The sequence below is a fragment of the Moschus berezovskii genome, chromosome 22, assembly GCF_049115385.1.
Source record: "Moschus berezovskii isolate FMDL1 chromosome 22, NW_MosBer_1.0, whole genome shotgun sequence".
NCBI classification, from domain to species: Eukaryota; Metazoa; Chordata; class Mammalia; order Artiodactyla; family Moschidae; genus Moschus; species Moschus berezovskii.
Window position 1 is genome coordinate 19695365 of NC_142481.1, and position 24204 is coordinate 19719568.

The following is a 24204-nucleotide window of genomic DNA, read 5'->3' on the forward strand; positions in this document are numbered from 1 at the left end:
ACCTTGCTCCATCCCCAAATGTCCTCCTCTCCCTCCTCAACAAACTTCCCTGGCAGCTAGAAGTCAGTGGTGCCCACCGTGGGTAAGAGCAATCTGCAGGCCTGAGACTGACATTCTACAAGGCTGTGTGGCAGGACCCATGCCAGAGTGTTCCCCCTCAGCTAGGGGAAGTTTGGAAAGTTTGTGGGGCGGGACGGGTAAGCAGGGGTGGGGGGTGGAAAGGAAAAGAGGCAAAAATCATACATTTGCTTCTAAGGGAAAATTTGACAGAAACACCCCCAAAGAGATCACGGGTGCAGGCTTCAAGTCAACATAATAGCATTTTAATTCTTTAATGGGACTAGATGTAGTTAATGAACCCATAGCTCACTAGCTGCCCACAAAATAGAAAAGTAATGTATGCATGTTACAAAGAAAACAAAGACCAATCATACAGGTTATTTTGGCAAAAATCCTTTCAGCTTCTTTTAAAACAAATCTTCTTGTGGTAAAATATACATAACATGAAATTTACCATTTTAACCTTTTAAAAGTTTTTTTTATTGAAGTATAGTTGATTTACAGTGCTGTTAATTACTGCTGCACAGCAAAGCGATTCAGTCACACATACGTATACATTCTTTTTTAAATATTCTTTTCCATTATGGTTTATCATGGGATATCGAGTATAGTTCTCTGTGCTAGACAGTAGGACCTTGCTGTTTGTCAGTGAGCCACTCTAACCATTTTTAGAAGCTTTTATTTTATTGATTTATTTGACTGTGCGGCTCTTAGTTGTGGCACATGGAATCCTTAGTTGCGACATGTGGAATCTAACCAGGGATCGAACCCCAGGCCCCTTGCATTGGGAGCACAGAGTCTTAGCCACTAGACTACCAGGAAAGTCCCCCATTTTAACTATTTTTAAGTGTACAGTTCAGTGGCACCAAACTATCACCATCATCCAGCTCCAGAATTTTGTCCCAAACTGCATCCATGTACCCAGTAAACAGTAACTCCATCCTCCCACCCCCACTGCCCCAGCACCCCCATTCTCCTTTCCTCATCGATGAGTGTGACTATCACGGGTACCCCGTCTGATTGGAGTCATACAGTATTTATACTTTGGTGACTCCCCAGACTACTTTTTGAAAACACACACACAAATGTTTTACAGAAACGAAATCACAATGAGCACAGATTTGTCGCTTTTTTCCACTTGGCAGTACACAGACCTCCTGTCCCCACATTTGCATATGAGTATCTGCACCCTCATTCTTAGCTCCTGCCCCACGCTCTGTGGAGAGCCGTGGAGAGCTGTACAGCATGCTCACCCGTCCCTGCTGTAGACGTGAGGTTGTTTCTGGTCTCTCTCCTAAGCAATCTTCAGTCAATGGCCTCAGTTTCCATCCTCACAAAGGGCTTCAGTCAGGGCTTCAAGACTGTGCTTGGAGGTACAGTTTATGAGCCAAAGGGAGCAGTGTAAACCCTGGTGAACATTGCCAGATTGCACCTGGAAGGTGGGATATAAAAAGTGCTCATTTTCTCAGCAATGCAGAATTGCCATCAGCCTTTATATAATATTTTCTTATGTGGCTGGAGGAAAAAAAACCTCACTGCTTCAATTTGCATTTGATCAATTGAACATCTTTTCATATGCTTTTTCCCCCATCTTTTATTTGCTTTTCTTCCTTGCCTATTTCTCCTTTTTGCAACTTTTTTGCAATTTTTTTTCCCAAGGGAAAAATTATTTAGAGAGAGTGAGAGGTATGTGCACTACCTTTAGGAACAAGAACAAATAAAATCGTGCCTCCATAAGCCTCTCATAAGGGCACATTTGTCAACAGAATGAACACGCTTTGAAATTCCTCCTTTAGCAGGTTTCTAGGATATTTTATTCTTTCAATATGCGAATCATTAGCTTCACAGTAGTTGAAACAATCAGTGCCAAGAAGTTTAGAGGTCTCCTTCCAGCTCCTAAATCTCAGGTAACAAAGAAAATGAGCAGGTTACGTGGCACTGGAAATACAAGTTTACATTCTCTCAGGTAACTGAAGCCAGGTTCAACAACATCCCCGGGACTGGAAGTCACCGAGGAGCATGGGGCTGAGTTTCGTCCACTCAACTCCCCATGTTGTCAACAACGGAAGTCATGCAAAACACAAGGGAATGATGTTTTCATCTAGAGAATGAGCATCAGAAATGTCCATCCCAAAAGCTCATTCAACTGTTTATGTAAATAACATTCTATACCAACTAGAACACCAAGAGATAATGTGCTTTTCATTTTTCTTTTTTTTTTTAATTTCTATAAATAAAGAGGAGAAAATAATCTCAGTTTCCTTAATTTTGTTTGCAAGATCCAAAGTCTAATCGGTTTTGACCTAAGGTTCGGTCACAGGTCGCCATGAAGTCGTCAAATTTGGAAGGCGGCAAAGGAGGCCTAGGGCACACCTAGAACCACATGAACTCAGGGTGCTCAGTTACGTCTGGCTGCAACAATAATGGCAAGGACAACCACAATCATAATATCTGCTCTAGGGAGGGTTATAACAACTTCAAGGCCAACTAGGGAGGCAAAAATCGTTTTCTGCTCCTGGGGAGACAAAAATCCAAAATCATCATCCCCATTATCATCATCACTGTTGGATAAGTGTGTGCGCTAAGTCGTTCAGTCGTGTCTGACTCTTTGTGACCCTAAGGGCTGTAGCCCACCAGGCTACTCTCTTGGATTTATCTTAGCCCCAAATTCAGATGATTGAATTCTTGGTGGCCCTCCTTCCAACATCTTTGTCCTGGCAGGCCTTTGAATACCCTCTCCGTGCAAGATCCCTGCATGAAAGTCAGAGAAGATTTCCTTCACTTTATGAAAGATGAAAATGAGAATCAGCATGGTGTGGCTCAGCCACGGTGATCCCCAACTTAGACTAAGGAGCAGGAGGCCAGTTGAAGGAAAGTGACCAGTGATATTTATGGCTGCAAGTAACAGAAACCCAACTCAAGTCTTCCTAAGGGACTGTGGCCTGAGGTATATCCAAGAGCTCAAACGTATTTGCTCTTTTTCCTAAAGGTAGTACACATACCTCTCTGTCTCTAAATACTTTTATCCCTTGAAAAGAAATGCAAAAGGTAGAAACAGGCAGACTGTGTAGTTTGGGTCTCTCATCCTAGCCCTTCTCCCTGTAGCTGATCTGTTCTCTTCTCCAGCATCTTCTGTTTCTTGCAACTACATAGCAGAAAGCATGGCTCCCCACCACCGCCACCATCACCCACAGCACCAGGGTCTTCATGCTACAGGCCAGCCAATCAAGTTCCAAACTCTATGGAAGGTCTCTGATTAGCCAAGCCTGGCCAGGTGCTCTCCTGTATAGGCCATCCTGGGACAAGTGTCCAGCTCTGGTCAAAGGATAGTGTAGTGGTGTCTGATCTTAAAACCCTGGGAATTGGCATCAAACCATGCCACCTGGCACAGCCAAATGTTTTTTTTTTTTTTAATTTAATACAGCAATATATTAAAAAGATACTAAATGGAGTTTATCCCAAGAATGCAAGGCTGGTTCAACACTGGAAAATAAGTGTGTGTAATTTGTCAAAAATCCATAGATCCGTATACCACAAAGACTAAATTTTATGATATAAATTTTTTTAGAAATCATCCAGAATGTCAAGGGAATCCAAAGTGAAATGCATACTCTGAAATTTGAAAATGAAAAGCAGACAAATAAATCTGCTTACAAATGGATGGTTCAGCCACAATGAAACTGGTGAGGAAGAAAAAAACTATGGCAGTGTACTGACTAGATATGGTAAAACTAAAGAAAAAAAAAACTGTACATAAACTGTACTCTGGTTGGAAGATTTGTTTCTCAAACAGATGTGTGTATGTGCTCAGTCGCTGAGTCGAGACCGACTCTTTGTGACCCCATGTGACTCCATGTAGTCCGCCAGGCTTCTCTGTCCATGGGGATTCTTCAAGCAAGAATACGGGAGCAGGTTGCCATTTCCTTCCCCAGGAGATCTTCCTGACCCGAGGATCGAACCCTCGTCTCCGACATCGGCAGGCAGATTCTTTACCACTGTGACACCTGTGAAGCCCTCTCAAACAGAAACAGGCTATGAATTCTGAAACCATTTTACAGGCCTAGTAGAACTGAACAAAGAGTAAATGTATTGGAGATAATGAGAGAAATAGATTTTTCACTGAGTAAGAATGAAATTACCAGAAAAGCAAGGGGAAATGCAGAATGAACAAGGTGGTGGGTCAGAAACTGTACTCTGGTTTGGTCTGGTCCCTTCAAACACTTCGCTTGTGGTCTACTGGTGAGGAATCCGCCTGCCAGTGCAGGGAACATGGGCTCAATCTCTGGGCCTGGAGAACCCCACATGCCAAGGAGCAACGAAGCTCGTGTGCCACAACTACTGAGCCTGCGCTCTAGGGCCCATGAGCTGCAATGCTGAAACCTGCAAGTCCTAGAGCCTGTGCTCTGCAACAAAGGGAAGACAGCAAAATGAGCAGCCCACACATCACAACTAAAGAGTAGCTCCCGCTTGCTACAACTAGAGCGAGCCGGCTTCCAGCAAGGGCAGCCAAAACTAAATCAAAAAGTAATAAAGAAGGTCTCCCGAGTCATTCAGGAGATGATTCTGATGTGTTACCAGGACCAAAGGGAACACTGTGGGATTCACCCACCGAGCCCTCCCTCCTTTCCTCTGGGTGACAGCATCTCACCCAGGAAAGGCCTGAGGCCCAACTCTGGCTCACAAAGATGAGCCTAAGATTTCAAAGCTGGAGAAACTCTCTACCCTGAGCTGGTGCGGCAGCGGGTTGTCCATCTGAGGCCACTGGCAGCAAGCTCCCCTCCCACCTGGAAGGAAGGCAACCCCAATGGAAGCAGAGCCAAGCAATAGGGAATACACAGAGCCTGAGGCACTATGGAAAGAGTGGGCCACGCAGCCAGAAGCCAGGGCCACCCTGGGACTTCCCAGAGTCTGGACCCAACTGAGTTCTCTTTTTTCTTCAGTGGAAGAAGTGCCAAGGAGCACACAGGGACCAGGGGCTGGGCTCCCAACCAAGAGGTCACCTCCCTTCCCACCAGGGCTTCAGTCCTGTGAGCGGCCACACAGGCTGCCCTCAAGCCCTCTGTCTCTTGTGCCTTGACACCCTCTCCTTCGTTTGGCCCTGCCTCCAAAGACACTGATGACAACACCAGGAAACAAAATCCTGCCAGCAGCAACACATACTTGGTTTACACCCACCTTATCGGTCGGAACCCATTGGCCCCTTTGTCAGAGACTGCCCCCCACATTTGCATCTTCTGTTTCATCAGGTTGTTTGTTTCAGTTTTGGGTGGTGGATGGAGTTTGAAAGAATTTACTATTATTTTTTAAATTGTTACCAAAATCATAGATTATAAGATGCAATGATACATGTGGCCGGTTGTGAATATAAAACCCAGTGTTCTCTCAAAGTTATTGGGAGAAATTGTATGTATTTATGTAGCTAATGCTTCCCGGGTGGCTCAGTGGTAAAGAATTCCCCTGCCAATGCAGGAGACCCAGGTTCAATCCCTGGGTTGGGAAGATCCCCTGGAGGAGGAAATGGCAGCTCACTCCACTGTTCTTGCCTGGCAAATCTCATGGAGAGAGGAGCCTGGCAGGCTACATTCCATAGGGTTGAAAAGAATCGAACACGACATAGTGACTAAACAACAACAAATGTAGTTAAAGGATCACCAAGTGCTAATTACAAATTCGTTCAAGTTTTTTTGGCCTTGCCCCACAGCAAGTGCAATCCTCATTCCCTGACCAGGAATCCAACCCATGCCCCTCTGTATTGACAGCATAGAGTCTTAACCACTGGACTGCCTGGGAAGTTCCAAATTTGTTCATTTTAGAATGTAAAGAATAACGCAGGTATCATAATTGCAAGTATCTTCATTTGTTTATCTCCAATCTCATTTTGAAGTGCTATGATCTAGAATAAATTCTTATCTCTATGATATTTTACCACCAGGGATTCCCTGGTGGCTCAGACAGTAAAGAATCTGCCTGCAATTTGGGAGACCTGAGTTCGATCCCTGGGTCTGAAAGATCGCTTGGAGAAGGAAATGGCAACCCACTCCAGTATTCTTGCCTGGAAAATCCCGTGGACAGAGAACCCTGGTGGGCTACGATCCATAGGGTCGCAAAGAGTCGGACACAATTGAGCAATTTACAAATTTGGAAAACATGGTCTAGAAATACTTGTTTGATGAAATGGGTTTATGTAATTATATTCTGTACTCCTAATTTATGGTGATTCAAACAAAATTCTTTTACTCTCATGCATTAAAAAGAACTTTGGGAGTCACTGAAAGAGGGAATTCAGGGGTGCCCATTCCACCAGGAAACTGATCACTCTGGCTTTCTCCAGGGCTTGATTCTCATAGGGGTGGATTTACTGAAAGTCACTGGCTTGACAGCCATCCCAGGAATCCGCCCCACCCCCAGGTCACCTTTAGCTGTGTGCCCTTGGGGCTGACCTGCAGAAGCTCCACTGAGGCATTCATCAGAAGACTTGCTCCCTGGAGCATCAACTGGCCTCCTGAACTCTCCTTAAAGCAAAGTTCCCAGTTCCTTTATGCACTTCAGTCCCACGTACACACAGGTATGCCAGACACTGCATGGCGCAGAGTAAGCACAGTTAGCAGCTGCCTTGGTACCACATTATTGTTTAACATACCAACAGTAGGACTTCCCTGGTGGTCCAGTGGTTGACATTCTGCCTGCCAATGCAGGAGGACAAGGGTTCGATTCCTGGTCCAGGAAGATCCCACATGCTGAGGAGCAACTGGGCCGGTGTGCCACACCTACTGAAGCCGAAGCGCTCCAGGACCCACTCGCCACCACTACTGAAGACTGAGAGCCCTAGAGCCCGTGCTCTGCAACAAAGAGAGGCCACCACCATGAGAAGCCCTCACAGCACAACTTGCAACTCAAGAGCAGCCAGCCCCTGCTCGCTGAAACTAGCGAGAGCCTGTGTGCTGCAATGAAGACCTACCACAACCAAAATAAGTAAAGCTTTAAAATAAAAAGTAAAATACCAACAACAAGGTCCTCCTGTATATTAACAGCACAGGGAACTATTTTCAAATAAGTTATTATGGGAAAGGATACAAAAAAAAAATAATGTATGTGTAAGTACAACAATCACTTTGCTATATGGCAGAAGTTAACACAACAGTGTAAATCAAGTATACTTCCATTAAAAATAAAATAACTGATTGCAACCGCCTTCTGAGAAGCCACTCTGTTCAGAAGTAAGTGATAGAATATCTCAGGGATGCAGACCAGTGAGGAATCAAAACATGAAGGCTGGAAACCAGTCCACACTAAATCCTACACCTGCCCTTCCCTCTCCATTTTAATGCCCCTCTGGCTTGAATTAGGACACTCCCCCTACAGATCTTCCAAGCTCATGTTACAGCTCCCAGAGCACAGGGTAAATCATTTCACGTCTAATAGACACTCCATGCTTGCTGAGTTTCAGTTAAATTTAGATGAGTTCTTATATTAAAGTATAATCTGATTATAAGAAATATAATGTAGTGTGAAATGTTTTCTGTTTCTCTGTCAGTTACCTATTAGCTTAAATAATAAAATCTTGTAAATATCATTTGTACAAATACATTCAACATTACAGTTTGATTTATAAAAATAACTGGATGATTGAACAGAGCTGGAGTGAGGGAACTCCATGATTGATTTTGTCTCCCTAAGAACCCAGCACAGTGGAGACCCCAGTCCAGACTCTTCCCTGATAACCAGGCTTCTTCCCCAGGAGGATGTCTAAGGTTCATCCCCAAGGCTGAGGCTGCTCTCCAGATGATAACTAAATGTGAAACCCTTCCCGGGAAGCAGCTAATGGGGTGTGTACATCCCTGTCCTCATGGCCCAGATGAACCCCTATCTGGAGCCCCTTTTAAGCTGGAATTACACAGAAGGTAGAAATAGAGGGTGATGAGACAGCCCCTAAATGAAGGCCTGGCCCTGCCATGAGGATGCAGGAAATAGGCAAGAAAAACTGGTGGGTCAGACTGGGGTAAAGATCCAGATTGTTGCTAACACGATTTTGATTATTTTAATATTTTAATTGAGACTAACTTTCAAGCAATAAAATGCATACATATTAAGTAAACAATTAAATGAGTTTTGGTAAACATATCCCTACCAAGATGAAGAGCATTTCCATCATCCCAGAAAGGTTTATTTTTTGTTCCCCTTCTTAGTCAGTCCCTCCACCATATAGGCAACAATTGATCACAACTGAATTTATCACTGTGATAAATTCACATTTTCTCAAGTTTTACATAAATGAAATCATAAACCCTGTGCTGTTTTACTATCTCCAATGTGAGATTTTGTTCACATGAGTGAAAGTATTGGAAGTCCATTCCTTTTTGTGACTCCACAGAAATTCTCTGTCTGGATATGCCACAGTTTATCTGTGTCCTGTGACAGACACCTGGTCTAGTCCCAGTTTTTGCTATTGTACTTAGAGCATCTGTGAACATTTGTGTACAGGTCTTTGTTTTAATTTCTCATGTACAAATGCTAATTTTTCTTTGATAAATACTCGGATTGTTGATAACCTGTCTTTTCAAATTCTGATTCAATTCTGTTCAGTCGCTCAGTCGTATCCGACTTTACAACCCCATGGACTGCAGCACGCCAGGCCTCCCTGTCCATCACCAGTTCCCAGAGTTTACTCAAACTCATGTCCATTGAGTCGGTGATGCCATCCAACCATTTCATCCTCTGTCGTCCCCTTCTCCTCCCGCCTTCAATCTTTCCCAGCATCAAGGTCTTTTCAAATGAGTCAGCTCTTCGCATCAGGTGGCCAAAGTATTGGAATTTCAGCTTCAGCATCAGTCCTTCCAATGAATGTTCAGGACTGATCTCCTTTAGGATGGACTGGTTGGATCTCCTTGCAGTCCAAGGGACTCTCAAGAGTCTTCTCCAACACCACAGTTCAAAAGCATCAATTCTGCGCTCAGAATTCTTTATAGTCCAACTCTCACATCCATACATGACTACTGGAAAAACCATAGCTTTGACTAGGACCATTGTTGGCAAAGTAATGCCTCTGCTTTTTAATATGCTGTCTAGGTTGGTTATAACATTCCTTCCAAGGAGTAAGTGTCTTTTAATTTCATGGCTGCAGTCACCATCTGCAGTGATTCTGGAACCCAAAAAAGATAAGGCCTGTTACTGTTTCCATTGTTTCCTCATCTATTTGCCATGAAGTGATGGGACCAGATGCCATGATCTTAGTTTTCTGAATGTTGAGCTTTAAGCCAACTTTTTCACGCTCCTCTCTCACTTTCATCAAGAGGCTCTTTAGTTCCTCTTCACTTTCTGCCGTAAGGGTGGTGTCATCTGCATATCTGAGGTTACTGATATTTCCCCCAGCAATCTTGATTCCAGCTTGCGCTTCATCCTGCCCAGCATTTCTCATGATGTATTCTGCATATAAGTTAAATAAGCAGGGTGACAATATACAGCCTTGACATATTCCTTTCTGGATTGGAACCAGTCTGTTGTTCCATGTCCAGTTCCAACTGTTGCTTCTTGACCTGCATACAGGTTTCTCAGGAGGCAGGTCAGGTGGTCTGGTATTCCCATCTCTTTCAGAATGTTCCACAGTTTGTTGTGATTCACACATTCAAAGGCTTTGGCATAGTCAGCAAAGCAGAAGTAGATGTTTTTCTGGAACTCTCTTGAAATTCTGATAAGATGAAGTAATTTCTACAACTCTGCTAACACCACTGGGCCCTTCCTCTGCCAAAAATTATTTTGTTACTTATATGTATTGCAGATGTCTTTTTCTAGTTTGTTGTGATCTTTTTTCCCCTTAAGATTAACTTTATCATTCAACATCCCAATTTGCACAACCCAGGATTTGCCCCCCACCAAATCTAACAAATTATTGAAGAAACTATCAGCAAACTGTAAGAGACTCAGGCAAGAAGACTTTTTTAAAAAGCCATATCAAAACATAAAGGGCAGTCCTACATAGCAGGAGTATAGAAATTTTAAAATAATAGGAATATTATCCCATTCACCATCAGTTCAGTTCAGTTCAGTTGCTCAGTCATGTCCAACTCTTTGCAACCCCATGGACCACAGCACGCCAGGCCTCCCTGTCCATCACCAACTCCCGGAGTTCACTCAAACTCATGTCCAACTAGAAATAAAACTCGGCAAGAAACAATACAAGACCTAGATTAAGAACACTGTAAACTGACCAAAGGACTGGAAAGAGGACATAAATAACCGAAAAGATAAAACTGTAATAGTCCAAAGGCAAATGGCATACTGAGAGAAAATATTGATGACACCTATAAAAGGCAAGGGATTCTTATCTAATATAAATTCACCTGCAAATCAATAAGAAAAACAAACAACACAACTATAATACTGAACAAAGGATATGAATAGGCAATTCACAGAACAAATGCCATGCCCAACAAACATATAGAAGGATACCCAACTCCACTTGTAAGCTAAGGAAATGTGGATTAAAACAATGAGACCTCATTTTACAAAGCTACCCCTGATATTGGCAGTCTCCAGTGCTGGCAGATGTGGAGGAGTGCGTTTCCCAGAAGAGCTGCAGGAGGAGGGAAAAGTGTGACCTGCCCGCACTACACTCAGCAATCCCTTCTCAACGTTGTCTTAGAAAGACTCATTCATGTGCAATAAGAAACCTGTGTGTGAGGGGAGTGATAGCCCAGATTTGTCCTTGGTGGTGAGATTCAGAGAAAACCGCTCACTGCCCTGATGTCCACCAACAGGGAGGGGTCCTTGTTGGTGCAATGGGACCAACGGTTCATGCAATTCCTGAATTATATGCGATATAATTCATGCAATAGTCATGGCTGGGGTTGGGGAGTGGGAGGGAGGCTCAAGAGAGAGGGAGTCTATGTATACACATAGTGATTCATGCTGTTGTAAAGCAGAAACTACCACAACATTGGAAAATAAGTTTACACCAATTAAATAAATAAATAAATGAAATTTAAAAACAGCCACAGCCAGGCCGGAAACACAAGAGAGTGATAAATGAGAATATAAGGAATTTAGGGGCATGCACCGTGAAAGACTTCCAAGATAAATTTGTTGATTACATATGTTAAAAACACATCTATGTGAGATTTATCACAGGAATGCAAAGTTGGTTAACATCTGAAAATAAATTAATGTAATATAACAATAAAATAAAAAGCAATACAAAATTATCTCAACAAAATCTTTTCATGGAAAAATACTCAACAAACTAGGAATAGAGAACTTCCTCAATAAAAGACATCTATAACAAAATCACTGCAGATGCTGATTGCAGCCAGGAAATTAAAAGACGCTTACTCCTTGGAAGGAAAGTTATGACCAACCTAAATAGCATATTAAAAAGCAGAGACATTACTTTGCCAACCAAGTCCGTCTAGTCAAGGCTATGGTTTTTCCCGTGGTCATGTATGGATGTGAGAGTTGGACTGTGAAGAAAGCTGATCACCGAAGAATCGATGCTTTTGAACTGTGGTGCTGGAGAAGACTCTTGAGAGTCCCTTGGACTGCAAGGAGATCCAACCAGTCCATTCTAAAGGAGATCAATCCTGGGTGTTCATTGCAAGGACTGATGCTGAAGCTGAAACTGCAATTACTTTGGCCACCTCATGAGAAGAGTTGACTCACTGGAAAAGACTCTGATGCTGGGAAAGGTCAGAGGTGGGAGGAGAAGGGGACGACAGAGAATGAGATGGCTAGATGGCATCACCGACTCGATGGACATGAGTTTGAGTGAACTCCGGGAGTTGGTGATGGACAGGGAGGCCTGGCATGCTGTGATTCATGGGGTCGCAAAGAGTCAGACACAACTGAGCGACTGAACACTGAACTGAACTGATGAAGAATCCATAGCTGACATCATACTTAATAGTGAAAGGCTGGATGCTTTGCCCCTGAGATCAGGAAAAAAACAAGAATGTATGCTCTCACCACTTCTATTCAGTATTGTACTAGAGGATCTAGCCAAAGCAATTAGGTACAAAAATGAAATAAATGATATCCCGAATGGAAAAAAGAAGCAATCTTTTCTATTCACAGAATATATGAGTTGTATATTAAAGCTCTAAAGAACTCACTAAAAATGTACTAGAACTAATAAAAGAGTTCAGCAAGGCTTCGGGATATAAGATAAAGATGTTTTTAAAAACCCAATTGTATTTCTATATATTTGCAATGAACAATATGAAAAAGCAATTAAGAAAATAATTCCATTTATAATAACATCAAAAAGAAGAAAATAGTTGGCAATAAATTTAACAAAAGTCCAAAATGTATACTCCAAAAAGAAAAAAAAAAATGTTGAAAGACATTAAAGACCTGAATAAAGGAAAATGAATGATATGTTCATGGATTGGAAGAGTTAATATTGCTAAGGCAGCAATTCTCTCCCCCCCAATTATCTACAAATTCAAGGTTCAGTTCAGTTAAGTTCAGTCGCTCAGTCGTGTCCGACTGTTTGCGACCCCATAAATTCAAGGTAATCCTTAACAAAATCCCAGCTGGCTTCCTTGCAGAAACTGAAAAACATTCTAAAATACATATGGAAATTCAAGGGACCCAAAGTAACCAAAATAATCTTGAAGAAGAATTAAGCTGGAAGATTCAAAATGCCCGATTGGAAGAGTTAATATTGCTAAGGCAGCAATTCTCTCCCCCCCAATTATCTACAAATTCAAGGTTCAGTTCAGTTAAGTTCAGTCGCTCAGTCGTGTCCGACTGTTTGCGACCCCATAAATTCAAGGTAATCCTTAACAAAATCCCAGCTGGCTTCCTTGCAGAAACTGAAAAACATTCTAAAATACATATGGAAATTCAAGGGACCCAAAGTAACCAAAATAATCTTGAAGAAGAATTAAGCTGGAAGATTCAAAATGCCCAATTTCCAAACTTATTGCAAAACTGCAGTTATCAAAACAATTCAGTACTTAAATAAGGATAGACATATAGATCAATGGATTTGATTTAGCTCTTACCTGAATGGTCTAGTAGTTTTCCCTACTTTCTTCAATTTAAGTCTGAATTTTGCAATAAGGAGTTCATGATCTGAGCCACAGTCAGCTCCTGGTCTTGTTTTTGCTTTTGAACTCTCGTGTTGGAGAAGACTCTTGAGAGTCCCTTGGATCACAAGGAGATCCAACCAGTCCATCCTAAAGGAAATCAGTCCTGAATATTCATTGGAAGGATTGATGCTGAAGCTGAAATTCCAATGCTTTGGCCACCTGATGCAAAGAACTGACTCATTTGAAGAGACCCTGATGCTGGAAAAGATTGAAGGCAGGAAAGATGTAACGACAGAGGATGAGATGGTTGGATGGCATCGCCAACTCAATGGACATGAGTTTGAGCAAGCTCCAGGAGACAGTGATGGACAGGGAAGCCTGGCATGCTTCAGTTCATGGGGTCGCCAGGAGTCGGACACAACTGAGCAACTGAGCTGGAATGAACTGATAGATCAGTGGAATAAAACTGAGAATTCAGAAGAAAAACACTCATGTTTATGATCAATTGATTTTCAATAAATGGTGCTGAGATACCAGGATATCCACATGCAAAATAATGAAGTTAGACCCTTACTTCACATGATATACAAAACTAACTGAAAATGAATCAGAAACCAAAGTAAAAGAAAAATTTTCAAACCCTTAAAAAAATGTAATTGTAAAACTTTGTGACCTCGGATTTAGCAATGTAATCTTAGACACAAAAAAGCAGCAACAAAAAGAAAAGAAAAAAAAACAGATAAATTAGACTCGATCAAAATAACAAGTTTTTGAACTTCAAATGATGGTCAGGAAGTTCCACATGCCTCAGAGCAACTAAGCCTGAGCAACACAATTATTGAAGCCCACACGCCCTAGAACTTGTGTTCTTCAACAAGAGAAGCCACCACAACGAGAAGCCCACGCCCTGCAACACAAGAAAGCCCATGCACAGCCATGAAGACCCAGTGTAGCCAATAAATACATAATAATTGTTTTAAATGACAGTATGAAGAAAGTGGGCGCTTCCAAGGTGGTGCTAGTGGTAAAGAACTTACCTGGCAATGCAGGAGACATAAGAAATGCATGTTCTATCACTGGGTGCAGACGATCCCCTGAAGGAAATGGCAACCCACTCCATTATTCTTGCCTGAAAAACTCCATGGACAGAGAAGCCCGGCAGGCTACAGTCCATAGGGTTTCAAATAGTCAGACACAACTGAAGCAACTTAGCTTGCATGCATGCACGCATGAAGAAAGTGAAAACTCACAGAATGGCATGAAATATTTGTTAATTATGTATCTGATAAGGAATGTGTATGAAAAATAATTAAGTGCAATAAAAAAGACAACCCACTAATACTTTAATGGGCAAATGATCTGAATAGATATTTCTCCAAAGATATACAAATGGTCAAAAAGCACATGAAAAGATGCTCAACATCCTAAGTCATTAAAAACATGCAAATCAAAACCACAGTGAGATATCACATCAACCTTACTAGGATGGCTATAAAAAGATAATAACAAGTGTTGTCAAGGTTGTGGAGAAATTAGAACCCTCATAATTAAAGGATATGTTTTATGGGTTGTTTTTTTTGTGTGTGTGTGTGGGGAAGGGCAATTTTATTTGTCAACTTGACTGGGTCACCAGGGTGCCCAGACATTTGATCAAACATTATCCTGGGTGTGTCTATGAGGGTGTTTTTGGATGAAATTACACATTTGAATTGGTAGATTGAGTAAAGCATATTACGAAGTAATTACTGAGTAAATTGATTCTTAAGTTAATTACTGGGTAATTACCGAGTAATTACTGAGTGAAGCCTATGAACTCAGTAAAGCATATTACTCCCTAACCTGGGTGGGCCTTATCCAATCAATTGAAAACCTAACAGTAAACCCTTATGAAGTACTTTCTCTGTGTGATCTAAGGGTGAAAATAACTCATTTAGTCTTTAGGACAATCAAATGAGGCAATTATTATTATTCTCATTTTACATGCGCAGAAACTGAGCCTCAGAGAGGATAACAAATGTGCCCAACATTTATCACTGGCAACAAACACAGAGCTGCTGCTGCTGCTGCTAAGTAGCTTCAGTCGTGTCCAACTCTGTGCAACCCCATAGACAGCAACCCACAAGGCTCCCCCGTCCCTGGGATTCTCAAGGCAAGAACACTGGAGTGGGTTGCCATTTTCTTCTCCAATGCGTGAAAGTGAAGTCGCTCAGTCATGTTCAACTCTTAGCGACCCATGGACTGCAGCCCACCAGGCTCCTCCATCCATGGGATTTTCCAGGCAAGAGTACTGGAGTGGGGTGCCATTGCCTTCTCCGAAACACACAGCTAGGACCTGGCAAAGCAGTCTGGTTCCAGAGTCAATGTTCTTACCCATTAACACAGATGATGTGCTGTGCTTAGTGGCTTAGTTGTGTCCAGCTCTTTGTGACCTCATGGACTGTAGCCTGCCAGTCTCCTCTGTCCACGGGAATTCTCCAGGCAAGAATACTGGAGTGGGTTGCCATGCCCTCCTCAATATAAACTATACTGCTTTGTATATATATTGGTCTATACACTTCTTTTTTAATATTTATTTATTATTCCTTTATTTGACTGTGCTAAATCTTCGGCTGTGGCATGTGGGATCTAGTTCCCTGATCAGAAATCAAACCCAGGCCCCCTGAATTTGGAGTGTGTAGTCTTAGCCACTGAACAAGCGGGGAAAATCCAGTCTATACATTCTTATTTGAACTTTCATCAGGAGGCTGTATTGGTATGATTTCAAAACTTTACTTAAATCATAATTTTGTCATCAAGATAATTCATTCAACACTATCAAAGGAGTCATTGGTCAATGAAAATGATGCTGTCACCACATTCCAATCCTCAGTTACCGGAGGCCTGGCGTGCTGTGATTCGTGGGGTCGCAGAAAGTCGGACACGACTGAGCGACTGAACTGAACTGAACTGAACTGAAAGTTGTTTCATTGAGGGGAAGGCATGCAACCCCTCACACATATCCCAACACTCTCTCTTATCCCGCCTCTCTTAAAATCCTTCAAGGCTCCAAAAGGTTTTTCATTAAAACAGTGGTTCTCAAGTCTTTTTACCTTGAGATCTCTTTGTACTCTTAAAAATTACTGAGGATCCCAAAGAAGTTTTTATTTGAAATATATCTATCAATATTTGAGATATTAGAAATTAAAATTGAGAAAAATTTATAAATATGCATTAATGTTTAAAAGTAACAGTAAGTTTTAACAATAACTTTAAAACCACATTTTAAAGTAACAATAATTACAAGTTAAATAACATTTTGCATGAAATGTTTTACAAAATAAAACAAAACTGAGAAGGATGGCATTGTTTTACAGTTTGCAGATCTCTTCTATGTTGGGTTTAACAGAAGGCAGCTGAATTGTCATACCTACTCCTGCATTCAGTCTGCTGTGATATGTTGTCTTGGTTGAAATAGAAGACAATATGCCCTCAGAGCGATATGTAGATGGAAAAGGGAGGAGTATTTTTCATAGCCTTTTCCAGAAAATTGTGGATATTCTTCTTTTATCCTCTACCTAGTACCCCCACCAAGGATCTAAGGCGGATTCTTAACCACTGGACCACTAGGGAAGTCCCAGAAAGTTTTTAAATACTGGAAAACTGTCGAGCTCATGATGGTGGATACAACTTTTCTAAAACTTGTGTCTTGGTTTGGAAATCCACATTTTATCATTCACAACAAATACTGTCAGTTGGTTTCCTTGAAGTGATGCTGCTGCTGCTAAGTCACTTCAGTCGTGTCTGACTCTGTGTGACCCCATAGATGGAAGCCCACCAGGCGCCCCTGTCCCTGGGATTCTCCAGGCAAGAACACTGGAGTGGGTTGCCATTTCCTTCTCCAATGTGTGAAAGTGAAAAGTGAAAGTGAAGTCACTCAGTCGTGTCCGACCCTTAGCGACCCCACAGACTGCAGCCTACCAGGCTCCTCCACCCACGGGATTTTCTAAGCAAGAGTACTGGAGTGGCTTGCCATTGCCTTGAAGTGATAGGTTCACTTTATTCATTTTTAAGAAGATGTCTATTAAATACCCAAGTGTGAATAAGCATAGTTGCCTGTCGGTTATCTTTTCAAGTGGAAATGGTGTTCTGTGAAAACCATTGTCTTGTCACCTGATAAACAATTACACCAGTACTTTTTCTCAAAACAACCACTGAACCATGATACTTGGCAGAAGGGCTCTTTGCCTAATTCCCATTTCCTCACACAAAATATTAAAGTACTTGTGTTAAGATTTTAAAAAATTAATAATGCTTACTGCTTCATAAGCACATTCTTAAGGGAGACTGGCTTTTTTTCTGTGAAAGTGTAGTGAAAGTGAAGTTGCCCAGTTGTATCCAACTCTTTGCGACCCCATAGGCTGTAGCCCACTAGGCTCCACTGTCCATGGGATTTTCCAGGCAAGAATACTGGAGTGGGTTGCCATTTCCTTCTCCAGGGAATCTTCTGGGCCCAGGGATCAAACTCAGGTCTCCTGTATTGCAGGCAGATTCTTTACCATCTGGAGAGGGAAATGGCAACCCATTCCAGTATTCTTTGGAGAATTCCACATACAGAGGAGCCTTTGCTATAGGCCATGGGGTCTCAAAGAGTCAGACATGACTGAGTAAAACAAACAAACATCTTTACCATCTGAGCCACCAGGGAATTCTGAAAGTGTAGTAGTGAAGAATGAATATAATGATAACTAGGGCCCTGTGGCGCCACTGCCTTGAATTTACCCGCGTCTATGCTGACGTGTTGCAGCCCATCGATGACAATGTCAGCACAGTGAAAAAGTGACATAACAGTAAAATCATGAAAGTAGATTTGACCACCTAAGAGAGTCTTAGGGACCGCTAGGGTTCCAGGAACCACATTTTGAGAACTGCTGCCTTACAGTATTTGAAAAGGCCGAACTAACTGTCTAAAAAATGCATAATCCAATCAATATAATATGTTCAATTTTTAAAAAGTCGTGTGTCCAAGGGCTTCCTTGGCAGTCCACTGGCTAAGAGTCCATGCTCCCAATGCAGAAGACCCAGGTTCAATCCCTGGTCAGGGAAACAGATCCCATATGTCACAACTAAGAGTCTGCATGCTGTTAGTAAAGATATCCCTTGCCATAATGAAGATCAAAGATCCCGCATGCTGAAACTAACACCTGGCACAGCCAAACACATATATTTTAAAAAAAGAGTCATGTGTCCACCAATACCTATTACGGTCCAAGCACCATTAGGTAGACAGACATATGAGGCTGCCCACCTGCCCGGGCTTAATGCTCTTTGAGGAAGTGGACAAGAGACAAAATGATTTCAGGCTGTGAAAAGGCTATAAGGAAATAAGCAAGATGAGGTATGGGATGCCGACCTAGAGGAACCTGTACAGAGCCTGGTGACAGGAGGCCTCCCAAAGAGGTGATATACTTATTGACTGCCAAGAGAGGAGAAAGAGCCATTTCTGCAAAAGACCCAGGAAATAGCATTCTAAGTGCAGGGCACAGCAAGTAGAAAGGCCCCAAGCAGAAACAGCATGATATTTTTAAAAGAAAAGAAAGAGGGTTGGGCTCAACCCTGGGCCTAAATCTCTTTTCTGGCTTTGCTCACTGTCCAGGAGTGCTCACCCAAAGGACATCTTCAAAGTTACCTGCTGCAGGCAAGACTGTGTGTGCTTAGTCACTCAGGCGTGTCTGACTCTTTGCGACCCCATGGGCTGTGTAGCTCACCAGGCTCCTCCATCCATGGAATTCTCCAGTCAAGAATACTGGAGTGGGTATTGGCACAAAAACAAATATAGACCAATGGAACAAGATAAAAAGCCCAGAAATAAACCCATGCACCTATGGGTACCTTATTTTTGACAAAAGAGGCAAGAATATACAATGGAGCAAAGGCAGCTTTTTCAATAAATGGTGCTGGGAAAACTGGACAACTACATGTGAAAGAATGAAATTAGAACACTTCCTAACTCCATACACAAAGATAAACTCAAAATGGATTAAAGTCATAAATGTAAGACCAGAAACTCTAAGACTCTCAGAGGAAAATATAGGCAGAACACTCGATGACATAAATCAAAGCAAGATCCTCTATGACCAACCTCCTAGAGTAATAGAAATAAAAATGAAAGTAAACAAGTGGGACCCGATTAAACTTAAAAGCTTTTGCACAGCAAAGGAAACTATAAGCAAGGTGAAAAGACAACCCTCAGAATGGGAGAAAATAATAACAAATGAAACAACTGACAAGGGATTAATTTCCAAAATATACAAGCAGCTCATACAACTCAATGCCAGAAAAACAAACAAAAAGTAGGAAAAAATGGTACTGAATCAAAAAGTAGGAAATCACAAAGTAGGAAAAAGACCTAAACAGACATTTCGCCAAAGAAGACATACATATCGCTGACAAGCACATGAAAAGATGCGCAACATCACTCATTATTAGAGAAATGCAAGTAAAAACTGAGATATCACCTTACACCAGAATGGCCATCATCAAAAATAAATGCTGGAGAGGGTGTGGAGAAAAGGAATCACTCTTGCACTGTTGGTGGGAATGCAAATTGATACAGCCACTGTGGAAGACAGTATGGAGATTCCTTAAAAAGCTAGGAATAAAACTACCATATGACCCAGCAATCCCACTCCTAGGCATATACCCTGAGGAAAGCAAAATTGAAAAAGACACATGTATCCCATTGTTCACTGCAGCACTATTTACAATAGGTAGAACATGGAAGCAACATAGATGTCCATCAACAGATGAATGCGTAAAGAAATTGTGGTACATATATACAATGGAATATTACTCAGCCATAAAACGGAACACATTTGAGTCAGTTCTAATGAGATGGATGAACCTAGAGCCTATTATACAGAATGAAGTAAGTCAACAAGAGAAAGATAATTATCGTATTCTAATGCATATATATGGAATCTAGAAAAATGGTACTGAAGAATTTATTTACAGGGGCAGTAGTGGATAAACAAACATAGAGAATAGACATATGGACACAGGGAGGGGGAGGAGAGGGTGAGATGTATGGAGAAAGTAACATGGAAACTTACATCACCATATGTAAAATAGATAGTCAATGGGAATTCGCTGTATATCTCAGGAAACTCAAGCAGGGGCTCTGTATCAACCTAGAGGGGTGGGGTGGGGAGGGAGATAGGAGGGAGGTTCAAAAGGGATCGGGTATATGTGTACCTATGGCTGATTCGTGTTGAGGTTAGACAGAAAACAACAAAATTCTGTAAAGCAATTATCCTTCAATTAAAAAAAAAAATTTAAGGTTAAAAAAACAAGAATACTGGATTGGGTTGCCATGCCCTTGTCCAGAGGATCTTCCCAACCCAGGAGTCAAACCCAGGACTCCTGCATTGCGGGTGGATTCTTTACCTTCGGAGGCAGCAGGTTAAGCCAGCACAAAGGGATGACAGATCCCAGATGCTTTTCTCCAGCAGACTTTCCCTAAGGCCCAGATTCACACTCCCCAACCAGGGACTGCCCTTATCTATCTAATAGGCAAATGCTCAAAACTGACTTCGAATATCTCAGGCTAGCAGTAAAGATGTGCGAGGAAAAAAATGCAGCACCACAATGACTCAAGCCCTATGACCTATAAAGTCTTCTCCAATTGGGTTAGGAGGATTCTCCTATCAGAAATGCAAAGCCTCAAAGTATTCCTACAAGTTTTCCTTTGCAACACCAAACAAAACCAAACAAGCTGCAAAGGGCAAGAACCGACCCCCAACAAAGAGGGAAACACACACACACACACAACTGAGACCCATGGGAGAAGGCGAGAAAGGTGCAGCTTCTGGAGCAGGTGATCTGGTTACAGACGCTGATGCCATAAACTGCGGTTTCTGCAACTCGTCGGGACTGTCCTGAAGCATCTATCAGGAATATTGTTGAGGCTGACATGAGAATTCCTGGATAACTTGTTCTTTTCATTCCAAGGCCTCATTGCCCCCCGCCAGAGACTCAGATGCAATTGCTCGGGGTCAGAACCCACAATCATCTATTTACTTGTGCAGCTCCGGGCCTTAGGATTCAGCCTCACAGAGGGCACCTCGGAGAAGCTGGCTTTAAACTTGGCACAGGGAGTCCCATTCGAGGCTCCCTCCCTGGAAATGTCATGCTTTCATCACCCCGAGAGTCGCTCTGGCGGGGTTCAACCCTCCGCTCTCCCCGGCGACTCTGGGCCTCCCTTGGCCTCGTCGAACCCGTCTTTCAGTCTGGGGAACGGTGATCCGGATGGTGTGGCGGGAGAGAGGGGCGTAAGTCGGGAGGCTCGTGTGAGGGGCGCCCAGAACGGAGAAAGCGATGGAGGAGCGCGAGGGCTCGGCCTTGCCACGCCGCCGCCGCGGAACCTGTGCAGGCCCCCGACCCCGGAGCGTTCCCACGGCCAAAGGGAAGTCGCGCGCCGCCTCCCGCGGGCGTCCCCTCGGCACCGAAGCCCCGGTCCGTGATCCCCGCCACTCAAGAGGCTCTAGGGACCCCGAGAAGGGCCAGCGCCCCACCGCGCCACGAGCAGGTGGTGGCTAAAGTGGCTTGTTAAGCTCTCTCTTTTCCTTGATGCTAGGAAAGACTGAAGACGGAGACAGAGGGTGAGAGGGTCGGAGTTAGGGCGGATGGCATCACCGACTCCACCGACCTGAGTCTGCGCAGACTCCAGGAGATAATGACGTCCAGGGAGGCCTGGCGTGCTGCCCTCCATCGGGTCGCAAAGGGTCAGACAACCACAGAGACTGAACTGCAACAGAGCCTCCGGTCACACCCGCAAGGAGAGGAGGAACGGGGCAGAGGCGCAGCAAAATCAGGTGAGGGTAAAAAGAGAGCCGGGACGCTCGGTTGAGGCACCGCTGGGATTCGAACCCAGGATCTCCTGTTTACTAGACAGGCGCTTTAACCAACTAAGCCACGGCGCCATCCGCGCTCCTAGTCTGCAAACCTGCTCCTCATCACTGTTTACTATATAGGCTGCGCACATGCGCACAAATTTTGTTGGTGGGGGACGCATGCGCAGTGTAAGATCTCGGTCACCGGCGACTTAGACCCGGAGTGCTCTGAAACCGGAAGCTCGGACAGTGAGCCGAGGGGGCCGGTGAGGCATCTGCTCACCGACCGGGTGCCAGGGTGGCCGAGCTTTAGGGGCTGCTCGCGCAAGGTCCGGTCCCCGGCCCTCCATAACTGGTGCAGGGAAGCCCCAGGCTGTCCGGCAAGGCCGAGCCCCTGCCGCTCCAGAGATCCCGGCCCCGCGAGCGCGGCCTGCTGCCCCTGCGTCGGGTCTCGGCTCACACCCGGCGGTGGCCCCACGGTGGCCACGCGTCGGACCCATAGCACCTGGGAGGCCGCTTGCCCTCCTCAGCCGCACCTAGCCAGCGTGACGTCGGGCGCCGCCAGTTCTGGGGGCTCATTCGCCCGCCGGTCGACCCCAGACCTCTAGGTTCCACTGGGCCTCTTCCGCGGGCCCTGAGCACAGAAAGAATCCGGGGGCACCGAGGGGACCCTGAATGAGCACTTGGAGCATCAAGTGCTGCCGCCCTTGGAGCATCAACACCACACGTGGGAGGATTCCGCTGCCCGAGAAAAGCAGAGCCCTGCCCACCGAGGCTTCTTATTTACGCCTTCTGGGGCTCCTCACTCAGACACATCAGCCCCTTCGTCCCAACACTTTTCAGAGGGCTTTTGAGCAGCAACAAACCCGAGGCCTGCTAATTCATTGACCCAGAGATTTCTCCAGCGGGAGAGCTTCATCCACAGGAGGAATGTCAGTCTCTGCAGACCTATGTACACAAGAAGGTTCTTTCCAGAACTGTTTGTGATAGTCAAAAAGGAGAGGCAACTTAAGTGTCCGTCCCTGGGGACAGTGTTGGTACATGCAGCCTGTCCGTCCTCCTCCGCAGTGAGGACAAATAATCTCTGCGTCTCTGCGAGAAGGGATAAGACTTCTCTTCCAAGAAGAGTCCATTTACTGGGAGGCCATTCAGTGGAGTTTTGCCGTGTACCATCCATCATCATTCTTGTAAATTAATGGATGAATACTAAACAGTCTGCTGAAGCTGGGCAGTCACCCCGCAGGTGTGGAGGGCAGCACCAAGCACAGGGCCTGCCCAGGCAATGACTACCAGGTTACGGTGCTCTTGGACAGAATTACAGGATGCCACTCAATTAACATTAAGTAAATCAGTCCTGCACCTAAGTTTTTAGGAGAGACCAAGGGGCATACTAATGATATTTGATGGAAATCCTGTGCTGTGCTTAGTCGCTCAGTTGTATCGGACTCTCTGCGACCCTGTGGGGGTAGTCGGGATGTCGCCTGCCAGGCTCCTCTGTCCATGGGATTCTCCAGGCCAGAACTCTGGAGAGGGTCGCCACGCCCTCCTCCAGGGGATCTTCCCAACCCAGCGATCGAACCTAGGTCTCCCGCACTGCGGGCAGATGCTTTACCATCTGAGCCACCGGGAAAATCTGATGAGACTCCTGTAAGTCGTACCAAATGGAAAAGGGAGCCCTTTTTGTTTACCTGAAACCTTCACTCTTTGTGAAGTAATCGATTTATGTTGTATTCGATGCTGTGGAAGGAGGCGGTACACATGCTTGGGCATTCGGGAAATTGAAGACACGGGTGAAAAACAAGCAGCATTTTCTGATGGAAATGCCCTCACCTACCTGCCTAACCAGACCTTCCTCAGCTCTGGGCAGGTGACCATCTGGGCGCATCAGCCAGGGAGGCACCCACAGGGCCACAGTACAGTCCCTTCCACAGAGGGGGCTACACAGCTTCCTCTTCATTCCACAGACCCTTCCTCAGGGGTTGCTGGCACCAGCACCCAATGACTGCTTTACAGGGCAAATCCAGAGACCAGAATATGTTCCCAGAATGAGACAGGATGAACACCAGGACACAGAAATAGCAAAAATGTTTCTAGAATTCACATGCACACTGTTTTCCAAAAGCATCTAGATTTATTCTGCATGAAAACTACAGACAAAGGGATCCCCGAGGTGCTGTGGAGCTGAGGAGGCCAGCAGTGGTGGGAGTCCAGCCAGAGCCTGGCCTGGCCCCTACCTTAGTCTGATGGGCCCA

The 24204-nt window shown here is 44.1% G+C and overlaps 1 non-coding gene across 1 annotated transcript; it reads right to left on the reverse strand.

Annotated features, from left to right (window-relative positions):
- Window positions 1-21968: 21968 nt before the first annotated feature.
- Window positions 21969-22042, reverse strand: TRNAT-AGU (transfer RNA threonine (anticodon AGU)). The gene has a single exon. It is a non-coding gene; the product is annotated as a tRNA-Thr (tRNA).
- Window positions 22043-24204: the final 2162 nt, after the last annotated feature.